Below are 22,761 nucleotides of genomic sequence, written 5' to 3'. Positions count from 1 at the left end.
CTTTGCATTACACATCTGTAAATTCACGCATTACATAATCACGTTGGAAAGGTCACGCATGGTTAGATCTTTGTCTGTGTACTCCGGTTTTAAAAAGATAGGGTATGGTGAAAAATTCCATGTCATTTTCTTCTCCAACTTCAAAATTGTCTGACATTGTTGTGAGAAAATGTGCTAGTTAAAATGTGCATTTACCTTTTTTTGAGCCTGTCCTCCAACAAAAAACGACCATATAGGTCGTTTGTGCAAGCACCTTATTACGACCCATTTTACATTTTAAAGTTAAGCACCCTCTAGCGGGCGTAAAAATAATAACAGTATCGTGTTGCGTCTGTGGTCATGAAATGACGTATAACGTCATTACCAATCAAAATGCATATTTATTTAAATGCAATGTGTGGGCTTTTTACACCGACCTCACAGTATTTACTACATATTTTAATAGGTGGATAATTCATTTAAATCACAAAATCATGCTAAATTATGATTTATTGAGCACATACATTTTTGTGCGCATCCGTTCCCTGGGATTGAACCCATGATAGCATGATTACATATCAAGGTATAACACAATAATCTACCAACTGAGCTACACGAAACGCAATAATACATAATGCATGAAGTCCAGCAAGTTGAGCATTTGTGGTTAATAACGATATACAGTTTTATTTTATTTTAGGAAAATGAACAATCATATGACCCTAGATAAGACCCTTAAGGCCTGTTCACTTCAAGGACGATAATTATAAAGACAACAATAAATATATAGTTTTAGAATTTAAAGTAGCAGAGGAGCATGTGCTTGGAATAAAAATACGATATCCACTGGTGTGGATGCTAATTATCTTTATAGTTATTTTTCTAGGTGTGAATGGCCTTTTATTCCCCAATAGGGATCGTGAAGAGCCCTTTGAAGCTGCGTTGAAACTGCAGTTTGGACCTTCAGCCTGTTGGCCACCAGTAAAGTCCATTTATGGAGAAAAATCCTGGAATTCTTTCCTCAAAAACCTTAATTTCTTTGCGACTAAAGAAATAAAGAAATGAAGATTTTGAATGACATGGGGTTGAGTAAATCATCAAGATTTTATTCTGGAGGTGAACGAAACCTTTAATAGTATCCAATGAAAAGTTAACTAGTGAAATTAAAGGTCCCTAGTATAAAACAAAAATAAAATCGATTCTCCATTAATAAACGCTAAAGCAGCTTGCCATAGTTCGTTGTTTTCTTTACTTTTTCCGTCGTCTTCGAGCACTAAATCAACAGCACTTCTCACTTCTCAGTTACACACGTATCGAGTATTGCGAGCGTCAGTCTGAGCCAATCCGTCATGACGTCCTGCGTTCTCTCTCCCAATCCAAACAGCAGGGGAGAAAGAACAGCCGTACTGATGATCCCAGGCAGTGACTGGTGCAAAACTAGTTTGTTTAAACGGCTCGACCGTTTTGATGAGGAATTCGCTTCATATTTCTGCCTCATGGGCAATTAATTAGACCTCTCCTTAAATTTTCAGCATCCTATGTGTACCGACTTGTATGAGATATTTCGAGTAATAAATCCATTCTCAGTCGCGTGTGGAGAGCGTACACTGCCTGAGGAGAAGACACTTTTACTACCTTCTGGATGGAGGGTCTGCGCGGAAGGCAGTCGGTCAGTGACTGTGTGGATTAAGCGGGGAAGAAGTGCTTGTAAAGGTGCAGTGGTGAGAAGGTCTCTCTGTTGAGATCTCTGATGACTTCTCGGGTTTAATGCGGACGAAAGCTCGCGCTCGAGCGAGGTGCGTCGACGGGCGGGAGGAGAATGGCACGAGCTTCCGCGCTTCTGAGGGGAAAACAAGTACTTGGCTTTCTTGAGGGGCGTCGGGCACATTGCGCTGGAATTTGATTGTCCCTTAGAGTTCGTTTTTTGGAGATATCTATCCATTACGTCGAAAGGGGGGAAAAACATTGGATTTTAGTGGTTTTGGAAATGGGCTTTGGGGAGTTGGATGCCTTCATATCACGCGCACCTTTTAATTTAGTGTGAATCCAGTGGAACACAACATGGGAAAATATGACAAGTGAGAAGATTCGGTTCCTCTGACCCTCGGTGCTTCAAGCCGGACTGGCGTTCCTTCTGCTAGGTAAACTTTTCTTTCTGAATATTGAGTGGAATGTCACATTGAACGGTCCCTTCTCGACCTCCTTGAAGAATAGGTGCCGAGAGTCGAAATACCTTTTCAGAGTGTCTGGGTGTTTTTTTAGGCAAGGTCATTATGTATCTTCAGGAGTAGAACATTTTATTTTGCTCTCAGAATGATAAATAAGTGCATTGAAATGCTTCATAATACCGTATTGTGGAGCATCAGCTTCATCCATAAAATATATAGTTATGGTTTAGTCTGAGTGCTTGTACTGTGGAGATAATGGTATGGATGGGTTTGTGTGGTTGTTGGGCGGTAGAGGGGGTTGTGTTGAAAGACTAGATTGAAATCATTTCTTTAATTTGCGTCCACATCCGTAATCTGCTCTGTCAATGTCAAGGTTTTTTTTTTGTTTTTTTTGTGAAATATAGACTAGCAGAAGCAGTGAAGTAATAGTCTTCAGAATTGGCACAGATCCAGTCGATGATATAGGAGGGGTATCACAGTCATATGTGCACTTGTGTTACATTTTTCAGATAAAAGTGATTTTCATTCACTTCAGGAAGACAAAGAATATAGCAGCGCTGAAACTTGTATTTTATTGTGATTTTTTTTTTTTCACTGTAAAAATGTATTTTGTGTGTGATGTAAATGTTTCATCTGTCTGCAAATGGTTTAATTCTGAATTCCAAGCATGCATAGTTAATATTAATATAAGAGGGAAGAAACACTTGCAGTGGTTTTTGGGGATGTGCACAGCTTTTTGATTATTCTGAATACCTACATAGTAGAAAAATTCTTGCTGCTTAGGTTTTATCATCATTTGCCGTTCACCTGATACATGTAGCCTGCAGCAATATGAACGGTCTCTATCAGTCTTCATCAGCCTGTCTGTTACCAAAAAGATAAATGAATAAAATATTGTTGGAAATATATCCTTGCATGCTTTACTCTACAACTCGCTAGAGCATTTAGATTAAAATTATATTTCAGAATAATAAACCCCAAATGTATCTTTTATTTTAAACTGATTCCAATTCCATCAATTGCTTTGACAGAAATCCTCAATTTGTCTTGAATTACTTGAAAAGAAATGCAATTACTGTTGTATATGTTGTTTCTGAGTAAACACAGACATATGAGATATGTTGTTTAATATAAAGCTGCTGTATATTTTTGGCCACAGTGTTTGAGTTTTAACATAGAGTAGATGGGTAACTGAACTGCAGCACCTCTTCCACTGGCTGGTGGTGCTATAATTCAATTTATGGCTCAAACAGCAGCTCAGAGGCCCAAGTGCACTGTTTTCCTGGAGAGGGGTGTGGGAAACTATGGTTTTATCACGCTGACAAGACAATATAGAAGGATATTCATGTTTCATGTTACAGAACCTCTAAGGAACTGCATATATAGTTTTTTTTTTTTTTTTTTTTTTTGTGGAACTGCTTGTATGTGGACCTCATGGTTAACTGGAACTAATTATTTTAATGTGTAAAATGTGTAACACAGATTCCCCTTAACATAACATTGAAATTAGCATGTTTTCTAACCTTGTTGACCGATCCCAGATCTCCTGTGGCTGTCTGTTGTGTTGAATGTGGTGCCAGGATAACAGAAAGTCCTTCAGACTTGTTTAATTACTCTTGCTGAGCTTAGAGCCAAGAAGCCAGCAAGAGCGCAATGATTCCTACAGCTTGTGTGATTGTTTGAGTAAGGAATTGGAAAGGTAAAAATAAATAAATAAATAAATAATGCTCTTGGATTATCACAGTCATTATTTATTAGGATGATCACACTCGTTGAGTAAAACTGAGATTTCCTTGAAATTATGCAACCACAGTCACAGCAGACCGGGCAGGTTGTACAGTAAGTCAGTTATAATGGTACAGTAAGCTGTAAGCTGCATGTCTGAGACTGATGTTAAGAGAAATTTAATTTATCAAAATATTAAAGAATAATAATTGCTTACCAAATCAGCACATTAGAATGATTTCTGAAGGATCATGAGACACTGAAGACTGGAGAAATGGCTACTGAAAATTCAGCTTTGCATCACAGGAATAAATTACATTTTAAGATATATCTGAAAAAAAGAATTCATTGTAGTAATGTTGCACAATATTAGCCTACAGTTTACTGTATTTTTAATCAGATTAATACAGCCTTGGTAAGCATAAAGAAACGTAACATTTTTTTAAATTTATGCCAAACTTTTGACTGGTAATCTATATATGTGTGGTTGAGTAAAGAATAAACCTAGATTTATTCTGATGACATGGACTACATTACAAGGTTAAGTCATATCTCAGTCAATCATCCATGTTGTTTTCTGGGAAAGATTTGTACAGTGTATCTACTCTGACTGGTGTGGAGTATTTGTAGGCCTGGCTGGCCAGCTGTCCATGAGTTCAGTCAGCTAGAACAGATGAATTAAACCAGACTGACAAATGTAAACATTTCAGAACAGATTAGATACTGTATATGAGGTCAAAACTCACACTTAAGTGCACGCCAACTATGAGATACACAGCTGATGACCACTCAAGTTGTCCCTTAAAAGTTACACCTCAGACTCCCCAGACTTTTCTTTTTTACAGGTCCGCACAGGTTAAAATAACTGTGAGGCACCACCTGAATCTTCTGAAAGCTATTTTTGAGTCACAGAGAACAGTCACTAGGATGTAAAATGCTTTCGGCAGCCATTCATGGAACATTTGGCAAGAGACATAAACTGAAACAATTCCAGTCAAAACAGTTAGATTTTGAAGCTGCATAAAATCACAACACAGCCACAGTGAGGTCTTGATCATCTCCAAACATCCTGAATGTGGGATTCAGGAGTGCTGGTATACGGAGATGGGGAGAGTGTGGTTGTTTTCAGAGTGACAGGAGAGGCAGCGAGGTAAAATGGCAGAGGTTCGAGTGTGAGTCACTTTAGGGGGTGTTTGTCTGTGATAATGAGCTGTCACTGAGGCACCGGTGCCTTGTTTTGATCTTGCCACCCTGCTGCTTTAAGCAAGAGAAAACTGACAGCTGTGGATAGAAATAAATTCTGTGTACAAAGGCCAATGAGGCAATAATGCCATTAGTTATGTGTATGTGTTGGGGAATGGAGGCTTTCTTCTGTGTTCAGAGTGAATGTGTGTTGCCCTCTGTCTGCAGCACTGTCGTACTGGTTTGTGGTTGATGTGGTCTATTGAGACATGAACACAGAAAAATGATCATGAATTAGAGGCCATCAAGGGTAAAAATAGGGAATAAATCATCAGAAGGAAGAGGAAGTGACAAAAGATGAGTTATCTTATCTAATAATAGCATTATCAATACTCAAGTGGATTCCCTACCATTTCCAAGTGCTCCAGCTCAAATGAAACATCAAAGCATAATTTTAATGATGTTGAAGAGTATTTGGTAGTATAATCAATATTAATTGCGCCACATCTAACTGTGTGACGAAATTGTCATTTTGTGCCAAATTATGTGGATATACAGTAACAGTACATATAATATACTTTGAATTAGAAAAACTTGATGTTTTTAGGAACATTAAAGAGATAGTTTGCCCCAAAATAAAAATGTTATCATCATTATCATCAGTTACAAACCTGAATATCTTAAAATTTTTGACTGAAAGAAATTAATATCATACTAAATGGTTTTAAATTTGTTTAAACGTGTGTGTGTGTGTGTGTGTGTGTGTGTGTGTATATATGCCGGTTCTGTGATTAATTGTACACAGTAAATTGTTAACAAGATGACCCGTTGAATTCGTTTTGGAAGTGATAACTGATGAATGTATTTTTAGTCCAGTGCCTGTATAAAGTATAAGATTAGTATTGACCAAGTTCAGAGGCTGACGTTTTCAGTTTCAATATGAAAAAATTACTTTCATATTGATTCAATGGATTTAGTGCATTTTGAGAAAAAAAGAGAAAAATGGGAAAAAAGTAGGCCTATCACAGATTTATAGAAAAAAAAAAAAACATTTGGATTTGAATTTTTAATGTTATTATAACCATTAAGATGCTTTGTCAAAGATTGAAACAGAAAATAGTAGGTTTCATCATGCAACTTTCTTGGTAAGGAAAACACATTTTTACTCAAATTGATCAAAATTTATTTATTGTGAACCATACTCTTCATGTACACATTAAACGAAATAACAATCTAGTATAACGTGGCCACAATTTACTATTTTGAATCTTTATTATTGATTTATTTATGTCATGCACCGTGCTCTGTATGAAATAATTTTATTTAAACAAAAATGTATTACATTCAAAAGAAATTTGAGGGGCTTTATTAGCCCCCGGAGCCGTGTGGATCACTTTTTTATGATGGATGGGCAGAGTTTATTGGACTTCTATTTGACTATTGAATATCACCATTCACTGCCATTATAAAGCTTGAAAGAGCTAGGACATTTTTAAATATAATGCTGATTGCATTGGTCTGAATGAAGAAAGTCATTTACATCTAGGATGGCTTGAGGATAAGTATATGGGGTAAATATATATATATTTGTGTGTGTGTGTGTGTGTGTGAACTATACCTAAAATTTGTTTAATGGGTTTAATTTCTTTGAATATGCCATATCACATAAATGCAACTTGTATTAAATAGAATCTGTTACAAAATATAATAGTATTGTTTTTATTTTTATGTAGGAGTGAAATATTCCTCATATTTTCTTTTAAAATATGGGGTGAAATATGATCTTTGGGTGTATTCTTGACAGATTTCATGATTTCGCCCACATTTGTGTACTCAATTAACACTGACTTCTAAGAAATGTGATGGAGTAGACCATAAAATGAGAATTATGATCAAAAGCACTAATGGAGTCATAGAAGATTATAAGATTGTTGATATTCTGTGCAGTTGTTTTTTTTTTTTTTTTTTTTTTTTTTGCAGTACAACTGAAAGTCTTTGGTTGACTGAAGCTTCATCAGGCCTCTCTGATCTAGAAATAAATAATCAACGTGAATTAGCAGTCATCTACATTAGCATATCACCACTACCTTCTGCTTTCCTTTGTATGGAGCAAAGCCTGTGTCATCCATAACAAGATTAATAGAGCTTAGATAACCAAATATATCTCTTAAAAGTAGCCAGTGCATCCATACTGCATTTATTTTAGACTCATTTAACAGAACTGCCTTGGAATGATTTCAAAACATTTCATATTTGTTTTCTCTGATCCTTATTATAGGGCCTTTCAGCAATGCCAATCCCATCTAATCGGTTTGCAAATATTAGTTGTGTATTTGCAAAGTGAAAATGGGATAAATATTTGAGTTGTTTTCAGAGAAAGGGAGTGCATCAGAGCGTTAGACCTGATTTTATCTGAACCGATCAGATTACAGACATAGAGGAAGAGCCATCCACAATATAGATGGCCTTAAGCTAGACCTGAGTACCTCATGCTTGGGCAATCTATCAAATGAATGCTTAGGTTCGCATGTCAAAGCAGCATAAGAGTAACATTCCAGAAGTTTACTTGGCTCTGCATATATGAGCAAAACTGAATTGTTATTTAGTATAAATGAGTATTTGATGCTACTCTCTAGGGCTGCATTGAACTGATAATCGCAAAAGGTTTACTCAGAAATTATAACCATGATAACTAATCATGATTATTGTCATTTGTATTATTATTATTATTTTAGATTTTTAAATAGGGTTGGCTTGCAGTAAGCAGGGCTTACTGAAGTAAGCAGATATTGGGTCATAAAAGACATCTGCAGCAGATCTCCAGTAAAATGAGACAGTTCCACCCAGCATGCTTGTTATACTTGCTTAAGTGGTAAAGAGCGCATTAAAAGTTCTTGCTGTATCCTTGCACCAGTTTCTGGTAATGGAAATGGCTTCTTATCTACAGGCGTACACAAGCACAAACTGTAAAGAGCAGCTAGGCGATGTGTCCTACGCAAGAAGACCCTAATTGCACTTCACTTGGCACGGCTGATGAAGATAAAGATTCGGTAGGTGCATTTATTACGTCTATGATTACCTCCTCTGGCCTCTGTCTCCTGTGCATATTGACACTGAATGATGGAGTGAAATTGCTGTATGCACATCTGTATTCAGGGTGAACGGCAGACTATAATGGCTTAATGCAGTCTCTCGCCCTCCCTCTATGGCCATGAGAGGCTCAAAGCAGATAGATAGTCTGCCAACAGCTGGGCAGAATACAAATGCACCACCACCTCGCTCTCTCTCATTAGCCAGTGATTTATCACACACCACAAACTATTTCAGGCTAATGTTTAATAGGGGCAACGGCACTGTTGTTATGACCTGTGTGGATCAGGGATTTTTGCTTGCATATTTATCTGAAAATATAAACTTTAGGCACTTTCTGGAAAGCTCAAGTTAGGGAAAAGGAACAATGGGATGGCATGAGATAACAGCTAATGAAATATGTTTGCTAAAAGGAGTCATATGATTATATTATTTTGTGTATTTGGTGTAACAGAATATGTTGACATGCTTTAATGTAAAAAAAAAAAAAACACATTATTTTTCAAATACTTAAACTACATAAATCTGTAGTTATATATATACTCACATCAACCTTTTTTTCTTTATTGAACATTACGATTTTAGATTTGTAGAACTTAGAATTTAACAGCAAGTGCAAATCCACATTTAGAAGCAAACATTTTTTATAATTGAACACTTGAAATAGAGTTTTGGAAAACAACACAATTTAATATGACTGCATGTTTTATTTATTCTTTTTTTTATATATATTTTTTTAGTTATAAAGTTTAATTCAAATATAAAATAAAGAAATAAAATTCAAGCTACCTTGTATTATTGCCCAACAGCAATTACCTCTTAGCACCATCCGTAGTATTAGTATAGTAATTCTGAACATGAATACTGCAGCGGTGTGAAAATTATGATATTGTGACAAGTCTAATAATGTGTTGTTTCAAATAATTTTAGGTAAAGTATGGCTTGTCACACTGCAGGTCACTTAAAATGCCATGTCACTACACAAATTCAATAAAAAGAATAGTTTGCATTGTTTGACATTCTTTCCCACTGTACTGCAAAGAGAGAGAATCATGTAGTGAAAGACAGGAAGCTGGAGTTTAGAAAGGCTTTGATGCTTTGTTGATTCTCATTAAGAAGCTGAAAGGTTCAATAGCTGTTTTAGAGGAGGCACCTAGGAGGCCTGAATGTAGGCTGTCACCGTGAGTTTATGTCCCAGGATAGGCAGGCTCATGAGGTGAGCAAAAGCTGTCTGTCACTCCAGAGGTGCCACTCACTGTCTTTAGAGATGCCACAGAGCACAACGAGCACCTAGGAGGATGTAGAGATCCGAAAATGTGTCTGTCAAAGCACTACCAGAGGTTAGCCAGGCTCTAATAGAGGATAAAAAAGATATCAGATGCTAACAAAGCTGTTCTTAATTTGTAAATGATGAGGTTGTAGAACAAAGACTGCTGATGGATCTGCCATTAAAACCCCAACTGACTCCGCATGCGAGTGGCAGTAGACAATATTTTTTTGACATACAGTAATAGCATACCTTTTTGGGGAAGTCGTGGCCTAATAGTTAGAGATTCTGACTTGTAATCCAAAGGTTGTGAGTTCAAGTCTCGGGCCGGTAGGAATTATAGGTGGAGGGAGTGGATGTACAGTGCTCTCTTCACCCTCTATTCCATGACTGAGGTGCACTTGAGCAAGGCACCGAATCCCCAGCTGGGGAATATTATATATATATAATATTCACTGTTGTGTGTCTGCAGACTTTGGATGTTTTAAAATGCAGAGCACGAATTCTGAGTATGGGTCATTTTCACTTTCATTCAGAGGCATATAGTGGGGAATACACTAAAAAAGTTCCAAACCCAACCCTGGTTCAAATAAAATTCTGCTAACAAGACTCTTTGCTAGGGCTCAGAGAATTGAGTGAGGGTGATTTTTTTTAATCAGCCAGGCAGGTGTGAAATCGTTCAAAGTCCACTTATGTTATTCTTAATGCTTAAGATGTGTTTTTTTGTTGTTGTTGTTGTTTTCTACATGTTATCTTAAGGGTTTTCCCATTATTTTAATATTAGTTTTTGGATAACATTATAATATCATTCATATTTTTTTATAATTTAAAAAAGAAACCAATGTATAGTTGACATTTGAGGCTTAATACTATAGTAAATCACTAAAAGTTTATTTTTTTTTTTCAGTTAGAGTGTTTTCAGCTTGTTTATTTTCATACACAAATACGGCATGCAGTTGCATCAAACAATGGTATAACAACATTTAATGTAAATTGTGATAATCGTGATTAAAATTTCAACGGAATTATCGACAATCATGATTTTTGTCATTATCATGTAGCCCTAATGGTGTACCACACTCCAAATTTGTGCTCTGCTTTTAACCAATCCAACTCCACACACCTGGAGCAGTGGGCAGCCATTTTTGCTGCAGCACCCAGGGATCAGTTAGGGGTTCAGTGCCTTCCTCAAGCATCTCACCTCAGTCTTGGTATTGAAGGTGGAAGACAGCACTGCATTCACTACTCCCACCTGCAATTCCTGCTGGTACCAAGACTCGAACCTGCAACGTTTGGGTTACAAGTCTGTCTCTCCAACCATTAGACTATGACTACCCGTGGAAGTTTAACTTTGTTGTTAGAACTGGTTAGAAGTAATAATAGTGTGTTCAAGTCAAGTTGGAAAGTTGAACGCATGTGAACACTCCAACTAAGTTGTAATTATTAATGGGGGACTCTGAGCTTTCTTTCATTAGGGAGTTTTAAAAACTTCCCGAATTACAACTTCCCAGCTCATAAATCAGTTAATTTTTTAACTAATTTGTTTGCTTTGATTAACTGAAATTGCATTTAACAAGCCAATCAGATCAGATCTTGTTATTGTTTACTTATCTCACCATTTGTTGTGTGCAGTATGCGTTAAATGCACTGTAGGCGGTCCTGAGTGATTAACGTTGGTCCAGTAACTGTGAAATAACAATTAAAAAGAAGTGAAAGGAGTTTGAAGCATCATAATTACTTTCACAGATGAAGATCTACAGTTTATTATGCACAAATCATACTAGGAACCATTGAAGTGTAGTTGTGAGTGGCAACTGTGTTGCAATTTATTTCTTCCCCCAGAGCAGAAAACATTTAATTTTCTTGGTTTCTGCATTATTCTTAGATGTCAAGACATTTCCAAATGTTTAGCTAAACACATGTGACATGCCTTATGTGCAATATGGCAGCAAGGTACTGAAGTGTTTCCTTTTGATTGCTGTGTTTTCTCGTGGTATGTGACAGAGATCGCATGTGATTGTTGCATTACTTTAATTTATTTATGAGCATTAGCATAGCTTTGATGCCACACTTCCCGTCTGAGGTGTGCCATAATATATGCATTGTTTTAAGGCTTCAGGTTATTTTCTCTTCTTCTCTCAGGCTTTCTTTCTCTGTTACATTTTTTTTTAATTCTCTCCTTGAGCCACTTTCCACATTTCTCAGCCGATTACCTTATTTCTTTATTGCTTTATTATAGTGCTTGAATGGCCTCAAAATCTTATGCAACGTTTTATTTTCCTTCAGACATATTACATATTTTATAGCTAATTTAGATAAGTCATGGATAAAGATAGTGGACTGCAGTGTGACTTCACCTTTGGAGAATAAACTCAAGGTTTGAACACATCTGTCATAATAGAAGCAGCAAAAACCTTCATCTGTGTAAAAGCAGTGTTAAGTTTCATTGAAATCCACTCAAGGTTTTGCGCTTCATGGCTACTGCCTTGGTTACTTTGGAAACTGTCTTGAAAGTCTCAGATGTTTCAGTTAAACACACAATCACACATGCCTGCTTATCTAAATGGAGACGTATGTTGTTCTTACAATATAAATATACATAAATATGACATTTTTATATTTTTTAATTTTTATAAAAATGAAATCCAATTCATTGCATGAAATAGATTAATTGTGCGTTTCCTTAAGGCATTGTTATTATGTTTTACATTTTAGCTTTAGAATCAAATTATATTTTGTCTTCATTATGAACACTGTATCTATATTGTCTTATCTTTTAAGATCTAATTCACTTTTTTATTAACATTTTGACTGAAAAGTATATAATTTTTATATAAAATAAATGCCACATTTTCATATTTTAAGGAATAATATTTTATATTTATTCTTTATATTTTATTCTCTAATGTTTTATCTTAATTTTGAACACTATATCTAATTGTATCCTTTATCAATTATCTTTTAAGACCTAACAAACTTCTTTTTGTGACATCTTTATGTTTTTCTTACATATTTTCTACAAATTCTACTTTTTTTTTAAATTTGTTAAACTATATATACATATTCATACATTTAAAAATGTGGCTTACGTTTTTTGACACTGTATCTAATTTTTTATTATTATTATTCATATTTTATTTATTTATTTAATTCATCTTACAATTTTTTTTAGTGTTTTTTAATTAATTATTTGTGGATGTATCCGCATAAGGATTAAATTAACTGACCTCTGCTGCAATTTATTTATTTATTTGTCTCCAGATGTGTTCTTAGGTCAGAGATATATCACAGTGTCATCTCTCCTAGCCCCATGTGTTTTATACTGCACAAGTAGAAGCAAAATCATCAGTATCATTAAATCCTAATGACCCTGTAATTATCTCCTCGCATTTATTGGATAAACCTAGAGGGCATTCATCTCCAGTCTCTCTCCATATAGTGCTTTGTTGGCTTGATCACCCCTAATTTGCAGCTTGTTGTCCTGACCTTCAGAAGAAGCAAATCATTAGGATGCTGCAGCGTATTGATGATTAAGGCTTTCCTATATTCTGTGTCCTCTGATAACCTCCTCGTCCCGCACATGTGCGAATACATGTATGTGAAATGATTTGAAACTAGAGCACTTGTGATATGTTATGATGGAAAACATCACCATGGGAGCGAATGCTTTTAGCTTGTGCTATTTGTCTGACTGTTATGACTTACCAGAGTTTTTCTTCAGATGGGACACCCACACAACACACACACATACCTACAAGAATACATGTAATTGCTGAGATATGTCTACGCTGTAAGCCATCAGCTATTACGCAGGAAAGACAGAGACTGCCATAATAAAGAAGCTACAATGCACCAAGCGACAGCAGGAAGCCCTTTAAGGGGCCGGTATTTGTTTGTTTTGCCTTCTTGAAAATATACCTCTGTGATTTGTTCACTGTCTAATGGTTCTAGCTTTTGATGTCGTCAGCATTTCCGCACACAGTGGCTGAAATCCCCGTGGACCCATTCTTTTTGAAAAACAGCTGCAATACTGTCCACATCCAGTCTGCATACATAGCATAATCTATATTTTATAGGATTTACAAAGGGGCGGATTGTTGTATTCCCGCGGACAGACATCCCAGTGCGTATTGCATTTGGGAAAGGTAAAGCGTCATTAAATTTGATGGCTTTTCATACATATACAGGGACGGTAAGTGAGCTGAATGTGGATCGTTCATCATCTCAGACCAAGGGCTATTTAACGGTTTCATTATTAATCATGGGCAGCACTTCATAGCATAGAGTGGCCTATTCAGAGTCAAAAATATGACTGAAGAAAGGCTGAGAGCACTGCACTATGAGCCTGATCAATACGCTGTATGATTTTTGAGCACTTTGTGCTGGTTTTTCCCCTGCAGTTACCATTTAAGATGGGCCTTGAGATGCTAGGGCTAGTAGTCATTGAAGCAACATATGAATGCGACATATCGGCATTCACAAAGCAGTGTAAATAGCGACTGTAAGCTGTACTGTAACTTGGAAGCATCAAGACCAGGGTTTTCAAACTGGGGCCCACAAAAAGGTGGTAGAGTGCTGGTGGAAATTTTTAGAGAATAAATCGGTACTATTTTTATATAACTGCTTCATTCTGCTTTCTAAAGACTGGTTGGAGCCATGGAGGTCATGAGATTAATCATGATCATTTTTAGGGCTACAATGACTAACAATAAAATCGATTATGATACTCATTATTGATTAGTTGGGTCTGCCCACAGTGCATGTACAACTAGAGCTGGTCGCATCAAATTACAGCACTGAATAACGCATTTCTATGGACAAAATGCATCTACAAATATTGGAGAAAACAATGAGCTCCTGCAGGAAAAATACGTGATTCAAGCTGCCCCAAACATGATAAATCTTGAAGCTTCAAGCTGATGCATTAGCGTAATGGTTTGCCAGTCAGGCGCTTTTACAGATACGTGTGTGTGTGTGCCCTCGGCGCAAAAAACTTTTTGTTAATGGTCATATCTTTGCATAAAGGCGCGTGCATTTAATAGACGGAACACAGAGAGGCGAGGGAGACAAAATATTCGGTGCAAAAACATTCGTTGTGCTGAAATAACTGTTGTTTAACATTTATATTTAGGTTTAAAAGTCAACATGCAGTGTGAGTAATTTATGAGAGCAGGAACTGTGAAGGGACAGCAGCGTGTAATTGTCAGAAATAACAGACACTTTTACAGGATATAGAAATTGCAGTAATAGACTGACTGTGATCAAAGTGCACGCGACACGTGTTCCTGCACAGCATTACTGTGATTTTATTAGCCTTTATTATCTTTATTGTTTTAATTTTTGATCTAGACATTTAAACTATATTCACTATATAGCTTACAGTAATTAACAAATTTATTTTAACAAATTTATGTAAGGTTTTTAACCGATTTTGTAAGGTTTGTGCCACTGCTGCTCCTAACTAACAGTACTGGTAACTACCAAAATATTTTTTTTAGCTTTATGTATTGGTTAGATCTCCAATATGCATTTTTAGTAATAGTTATACGTTATTTTTTTTGGCTATAATTTAATTATTGCAGTTATTTGTGAAAGAAAGGTAGAAAATGTATTTTTAATTTTTTATTCAGATAACCAAATAGTCAAAAAGTACATAAACAATGGCAAGCGTGTGAGCTGTTATCAAAGGCAAAGGAGGTCATTTTTGTTATTATGTGAATAAATACTATCGAGTTGTTCCAGCTTGTTATTTGTCCAAAAAATACAATACATTTTTTAGAATATATATACATATATATATATATATATATATATATATATATATATATATATATATATATATATATATATATATATATCATATTCCTAAAATGTTTGTGTTTTGTCTTATGACAGGTGGTCTTATAAATTGTTAAGCACTGTATGTTTTTATAGCATTCAGTTGGCACATTTGTTTTAAAGACATTGGGCAGAATGTGGAATAGTGTGTTTTTGTCAGTAAAATTAAAATAAAGACAATGGGAACAAAAGTATCGGCCAACTAATCGATTATCAAAATAATCCTTAGTTGCAGCCCTAATGATTTTAATTTAAATTCTGTGGACAGTAAGGAATAATAGATACATAAATATATAAAATATCTATAAGAATATAAATATATATATATATATAATATATTGTCACGGGAGGAGCACAAGACAGACACAGTGGGCGTGGCGTCAGGCCTCGGAGAGGCTTTTATTAACAGAAATCATAAAATAACACAGGGAATAAAAGTGGCCAAAAGGGGAAAGTGTCCAAAATAACAGGGAATCTGGTGTCCTCGTTGTGCTGCGGGGGTTTGTGTAGGTCGGGCAGTGTTCATCGAGGAAGGGTCCAGGCAAGGGGCGGACTCCGGCGGCCGCACGCGCTCCCCTCCTCGGTCCGGGGCGCGAGGGGCGGCGGCTTCTCCTAGCGGCCGCGTCTCTCCCGTTGGCCGCGGCACTGGTAGGGGATGGACGGCCCGGCATCCTGGCCCGTCGGCCGTGTATACGGGTGCGGTTCCCATCCGGATCGCGGGTCCGGCAGCTCACGTCTTGGTGGCGCGGGAGTCCCTCAACGCACCCTTCCTGGACCCACGAGGACACCAGTGTGCATGCACGGGGAAGAGACCGGTCTCCCGAGGAGAGGCGCGTTGGGCTTTTAAACAGTGGCGGTGATGAGGCTCCATTTCCTTCAGGTGTGCCCCATCACACGCCGCCAGCCCTGACTCGTCCAGCGCCCCTCCTCTCACACACCCACTCCAGTCGGGAGCCTGGTGAAGGGCGGCGATTTAGGACGGGGTGCCGGTGACAATCAGGGAGGAGGCAGCTGACTCGTCACATTCCCCCTCCCAAGCGACATCCCCGTCATCAGGGCGCCGCCCACACGGGAGTGCTACCATCCTCAACCAGGCTCCAAACGGTCGGAGTGGGCAGGGCTTCCTCTCCGGGCGGTCCTCCCTCTCGCAGCGCACCGGAACAGGGACAGAGAAACAGGGTTTTAGTGACAGCCTCAACCAACCACAGGGTAAAATGACAATAACAGAAGTCACTTACCCCTTTTGTGGCTGGGAGGCTGTCCCCAGTTTTCCTCCGTCCCAGTCTGGGTTCTCACGAATGTTTGGAAGCGAGAGGGAGTGACGTCACCAGATGTTTCCCAACTGCGCTGTCTAGGCTCCGCCTTGCCCGCATTCTCCACCAGTGTCATGGGACGTGCACAAGACAGACAAAGTGGGCGTGGCGTCAGGCCTCGGAGAGGCTTTTATTAACAGAAATCATAAAATAACACAGGGAATAAAAGTGGCCAAAGGGGGAAAGTGTCCAAAATAACAGGGAATCTGGTGTCCTCGTTGTGCTGCGGGGGTTTGTGTAGGTCGGGCAGTGTTCATCGAGGAAGGGTCCAGGCAAGGGGCGGACTCCGGCGGCCGCACGCGCTCCCCTCCTCGGTCCGGGGCGCGAGGGGCGGCAGCTTCTCCTAGCGGCCGCGTCTCTCACGTTGACGGCGGCAATGGTAGGGGATGGACGGCCCGGGATACTGGCCCGTCGGCCGTGTATACGGGTGCGGTTCCCATCCGGATCGCGGGTCCGGCAGCTCACGTCTTGGTGGCGCGGGAGTCCCTCAACGCACCCTTCCTGGACCCACGAGGACACCAGTGTGCATGCACGGGGAAGAGACCGGTCTCCTGAGGAGAGGCGCGTTGGGCTTTTAAACAGTGGCGGTGATGAGGCTCCATTTCCTTCAGGTGTGCCCCATCACACGCCGCCAGCCCTGACTCGTCCAGCGCCCCTCCTCTCACACACCCACTCCAGTCGGGAGCCTGGTGAAGGGCGGCGATTTAGGACGGGGTGCCGGTGACAATCAGGGAGGAGGCAGCTGACTCGTCACATTCCCCCTCCCAAGCGACATCCCCGTCATCAGGGCGGCGCCCACACGGGAGTGCTACCATCCTCAACCAGGCTCCAAACGGTCGGAGTGGGCAGGGCTTCCTCTCCGGGCGGTCCTCCCTCTCGCAGCGCACCGGAACAGGGACAGAGAAACAGGGTTTTAGTGACAGCCTCAACCAACCACAGGGTAAAATGACAATAACAGAAGTCACTTACCCCTTTTGTGGCTGGGAGGCTGTCCCCAGTTTTCCTCCGTCCCAGTCTGGGTTCTCACGAATGTTTGGAAGCGAGAGGGAGTGACGTCACCAGATGTTTCCCAACTGCGCTGTCTAGGCTCCGCCTTGCCCGCATTCTCCACCAGTGTCATGGGACGTGCACAAGACAGACAAAGTGGGCGTGGCGTCAGGCCTCGGAGAGCCTTTATTAACAGTAATCATAAAATAACACAGGGAATAAAAGTGGCCAAAGGGGGAAAGTGTCCAAAATAACAGGGAATCTGGTGTCCTCGTTGTGCTGCGGGGGTTTGTGTAGGTCGGGCAGTGTTCATCGAGGAAGGGTCCAGGCAAGGGGCGGACTCCGGCGGCCGCTCGCGCTCCCCTCCTCGGTCCGGGGCGCGAGGGGCGGCGGCTTCTCCTAGCGGCCGCGTCTCTCACGTTGACGGCGGCACTGGTAGGGGATGGACGGCCCGGGATACTGGCCCGTCGGCCGTGTATACGGGTGCGGTTCCCATCCGGATCGCGGGTCCGGCAGCTCACGTCTTGGTGGCGCGGGAGTCCCTCAACGCACCCTTCCTGGACCCACGAGGACACCAGTGTGCATGCACGGGGAAGAGACCGGTCTCCTGAGGAGAGGCGCGTTGGGCTTTTAAACAGTGGCGGTGATGAGGCTCCATTTCCTTCAGGTGTGCCCCATCACACGCCGCCAGCCCTGACTCGTCCAGCGCCCCTCCTCTCACACACCCACTCCAGTCGGGAGCCTGGTGAAGGGCGGCGATTTAGGAGGGGGTGTCGGTGACAATCAGGGAGGAGGCAGCTGACTCGTCACAATATGTAATATAAAATAATAAATAATATATGTACTATAATAAGTAAAAACACATTTTGTGTACTGTGCAGATTTAGTAGCCAAAAGAAAACATATCAAGGTTATTATAGTTATTATATTATAGGGTTATTATAAAAAATAAAAAATAAACTATTATAAATTTACAAATCATTTAAGACCACTATAATAGTATCTCAGTGATACTAATATAAAGCTGTTGTAACCATAAAAATCTAAAGGTGAATATTTATTTTAGGAACTTGTCCTTGGCATCAAAATTTTAAAGCCCCTAACCAAGACAACAGCAAAGAACAGAATAAAGCAGGTGCACTCTCAGAAATAAGGGTAAAGGTTAACCTTTCAAGGTACTGAAATGTACCATTTAGATACTAATATGTACACTTTAGGAACCAATATATATCTTTAAGTACTAATATATAGCCTTTAGGGGTAAACGAGGTGCAAATGTGTAGCTTTTGAAGAAGGTACCACCTCAGTAACAGCTTTTGTACCTTTTATTCTGAGAGTAAGGTGAATCAGCACAAATTCTTGTTGTTGTTGTGGGCTGATGCTGTTGCTTCCTACCCTTCTCTCTTAAGAAATGCTTGCCTTTTGTATTTGTAAGCAGAGATGCAATCTCTGAATGTATTAGAGCTTTCAGACTGCTAGGTGAACAATCAGCCAGTGAATTTGCTTTTGTACTTAGGCAAGTAGCTCTAATGGACCATACAAGTGAACTGAACAAACCCTTGGTCAGTATATGTGGGACGGTGACTGGTGGCTCCCACGACAGGATCACTGAGACAGACATTGTGAAATAATTGAGAGCGACATCTTAGACATCTGTCCTGGCTGAATTCTCAATCTTCTGAGAGACCAAATGTAAGTGCGGTAAGCTTGAAATCCTAAACAAACAATTTTTCTCTCTTTCCATGTCCCAGATATGGGCAAGATATTGTGCTTTTTATGTGAGCCAGTGGTATATAAACTGTGACCTACTTCTCTGGATAATGGGATTTGCATCATTTAGTTTGGATTGCAGGAGGGAGCACGACCTAAGTTGCACCACCGGCACAGTTGGTGTAAGGTTTGTGCGTGTCAGTGCATGTTTTGTGAATGCCACAGGCAGGTTTAAAGTGAAATGAGTGAGCAGCATTGATCAGAGAGGCCTCAACCTCGTGCCTCGAAGCCAAACTTTGCTGATGAGGAACTAGAGGGGAAACAGTGGGGAATGTTTGAGATGGAGGAGCCAGACGTAGCTATGTGCTGGAGTGTTGGAGAGTTGCAAGGATGAAACCCCACCAGGGAGAGGAGGGAGAAACACCATCTGCAGAGACCCCAGGTGCAGCAGACACAGGTGCTGGAGAACCCAGAGGAGCTGAGACAGCCAGCTTAAGCAGACCTGTCTCAAAAAAAAAAAAAAAAAAAAAAGGAAGAAAAAAGCCACAGTGCACAAATGGCAACTGCAAAGCTGGATGGACAAAATCATCAATTTTAAAGTGCAGAGTGAATCATTTTTATGCTATTCCCTAAATCGTTTTATAATGCTCTCTTTTTAGTGAGAAATGAGCTAAACATTTTATTTGATCTCTCCAGGAATAGGCAGCCAAAGATTTACATTTTGTCATCGTTGGCTCACTCTTATGTCAAAGCAACTCTATTATATTTTCATATTTTCCTTTCAGAAACACAATAAAAGATCTTAGGCACAGTGTTCACAATTCTTTTGTGTATAAAGCAAGTGGATTGTCAAGCTCCTAGGCTTAACAAAAAGCAGTTGCAAAAATGTAATGTAAGTCTCAAATCTTCAGCAGAATTAAATTCAAAGAGTGCAATAGCTTATACAAGACGTGGTGAGAGTAACTGACCAAAATTCAATAATTTTACATCTGTGCATGTGCACACATCTCTGCACTTAACAACACTGATATAGAGCACTGGTCATACTGACTGCTTTTTATTATACATTCTATATTGCTTGTTGACCCTTTTGGAGCTTTGCTTTTGTTTTATTGGAAACATAATCTCAAAGATCTAAATTGTTGTTCTTTAGAAGAATGAAAATAAAAGTTTTAAGTAAATAATGACAGAAATAATATATATATATATATATATATATATATATATATATATATATATATATATATATATATATATATATATATATATATATTTTTTTTTTTTTTTTTAATGCATTTAAATTGTGCAGAAGTCCAGCTAAAGATACATAAATATTGCAAGTATACTTCAGGTACACTTTGAATATGTTGCATTTAATCCTCATCAATAATGACATTCAGTTTCGTCAGGGTGTGCAGGTGCAGTCTGGGGGCCCGTCGAGCTGGGGGGAACTTGTAATTGAAACAAGGGAATAGAGCCCTGCATGGGTCTGGTCCTTGTCCTAAAACTTATGATAATTCTCGGCCCGAGACCGACTGGATCCCGTGACTTTTTTCTTTCTCTCTCTTCTCTCTCAGCTATTAAAATAGTTCAATTTATTTATTTTTTAATAGCAAAGGAGTCATGTTTCTTTATTAAGTTAATTTAGAAATATGTTTGGAACAGTGTTAAAAAGTTTTTGTTTTTTAAAGGAACAACCAAGCTGCAGTGGCAGACAGTGAGCTGAGCATTATGTTTGATCAATGTGTGCAGAGATTGGAAGCTAAAGCACGCTTTGCAGGACATGGAGGTGCCAGCACAATCACTTGCGCATTATTATTATTTTTTTATAACATTGGAAACTTAAAAATACACTGTCATTTTTGCTCATAAATGTAGGAGTATATATCAATCGGAATTGCAAAGGGTTTACTTAAATTTGTGTGCTCTTACAATACCAAAAAAACCTTGTGCTTTTGTAAAATAAGGAAAACAAACACGATGCGCTTTCTGTTGTCTTGGTCTTAAGCAGGAGCGCTTCACCGATCTGATAAATATATCAACAGTGCTTTAAATTACTATTTTAAAACAAAATAATTCAAATCTGAAACAAAAACTCTTTTCATTATGGTACGGAGCCCAGCACATGACATGCAAGAAAAAAACAGAATTAAGCGCACAATTTACAAATTTGTTCCCTCAATTTACAAATCGTTTGGATGATTTAGCAAATGGTGGGAATTAATTAGTCAATCGTGTGCACAATTTATAAATCGTGGGAATGAAATAGGTTAGTAAACTGTGCACACGATTTAGCCAACTATTTTTTTTTTTTTGCATATGGGCCCGGGGCCGACTTTTCCTCCAAATAAAGTATAACTATAATTTTTATATCAATAGGTTAAGTCCCGAGCGATATGTCAGTAAATATCTTAAAAGACTTGAACTATACTTAGTATGAAATAAATGTACATATTTAAAAAATATTACTTTTCACTAGGGCAGAGCTGTTATTTTTAACTCAAAGTATTTAAAATATCTTTTTGGTAATTGAAATGAAGCTGAAATAAAATATAAATATTAGACCAATTTAAATAAAATTAGGGATGTTTTCTTGCCAACTAGCTGAATTACGTTATGGTACTAAAATGACTAAAACTGAAATAAAAAGCTATATATAAATCTAAGCTATTTAGAAATAGAAATAATATGCACAATAATTTATATAAAAAACAGTAAGTGCATAACAAAATGACTAAAACTTACAAAAATGAAAATGAAAGCTAAAACAATATATATATATATTATATATTATAAAATATAGTAAATAACTAGTAAATAACTAATTCAAAATATTAATAAATACCATAATAGTATAGAAATCATACTAATATAGTTGATTCTAGACACCAATTCTGATGAAAAGTTTGTGCTTGAGGACCGTCTTGAATTTTCAGCTCTTAAGCAATAAAGACAAGACAATGATTTGCCAGAAACAACAGCGAGCACTGCTGCAAAACAAACTGATGATAGATCTCGGCGGTCCCTTCCTCCTGATGCCGAGAAGACTGAGAGGGAGGTGGGGTGCTATTCCTACTGATTGTCCATTAGACTCTGCATTAATGCTTAAATGCAAAATCAATACAGAGAGGCAAATGAGATCAGAGCACTGCTGGAGAGAAGGATAGGAGGGAACAGACCCTAAAAAAAATACATGCCCGTGCCAGTCATGCTCTGACCAGATATTTGTTCATTTACTCCCCCACGTTCTGTTCTAGCCTCTTCAGAGAAAACAAGAAGACATCTAAAAATGTCTTTTGAGACAGGCATAGAGCTTGCTTGAGAGCCTTTTTATACTGTCGTAAATACAAATGAGTATTGAGAGTATAGCACAATATGACGCTTTTTAGAGTTGTGTGATCTTCAATTGCAGGACAAGACACTGAGGCGTATCAAGAAGTAATGAGCTTGCAAAAAGATGTTGTTGTTGTCATACATTATGTGCTTATTTACGCTTATTTCT

At 38.6% G+C, this 22,761-nt stretch overlaps 1 protein-coding gene across 2 annotated transcripts in view; it reads left to right on the top strand.

Annotated features, from left to right (window-relative positions):
• The first annotated feature begins 1,321 nt into the window (after positions 1-1,321).
• LOC113060776 (leucine-rich repeat and fibronectin type-III domain-containing protein 5-like) overlaps positions 1,322-22,761 on the top strand; it is a 51,365-nt gene continuing 29,925 nt past the window's right edge. The window contains exons 1-2 of one of the 2 annotated variants that reach the window (XM_026229949.1): positions 1,322-2,120; positions 8,002-8,104. The gene's annotated coding sequence lies outside the window, so the exon portion shown is untranslated. The remainder of the gene's footprint in view (positions 2,121-8,001; positions 8,105-22,761) is intronic. The other variant, XM_026229950.1, reaches the window with a different exon arrangement.

Source organism: Carassius auratus, chromosome 42, assembly GCF_003368295.1.
Source record: "Carassius auratus strain Wakin chromosome 42, ASM336829v1, whole genome shotgun sequence".
NCBI lineage: Eukaryota > Metazoa > Chordata > Actinopteri > Cypriniformes > Cyprinidae > Carassius > Carassius auratus.
This window is presented reverse-complemented; position numbering and strand designations above follow the sequence as displayed.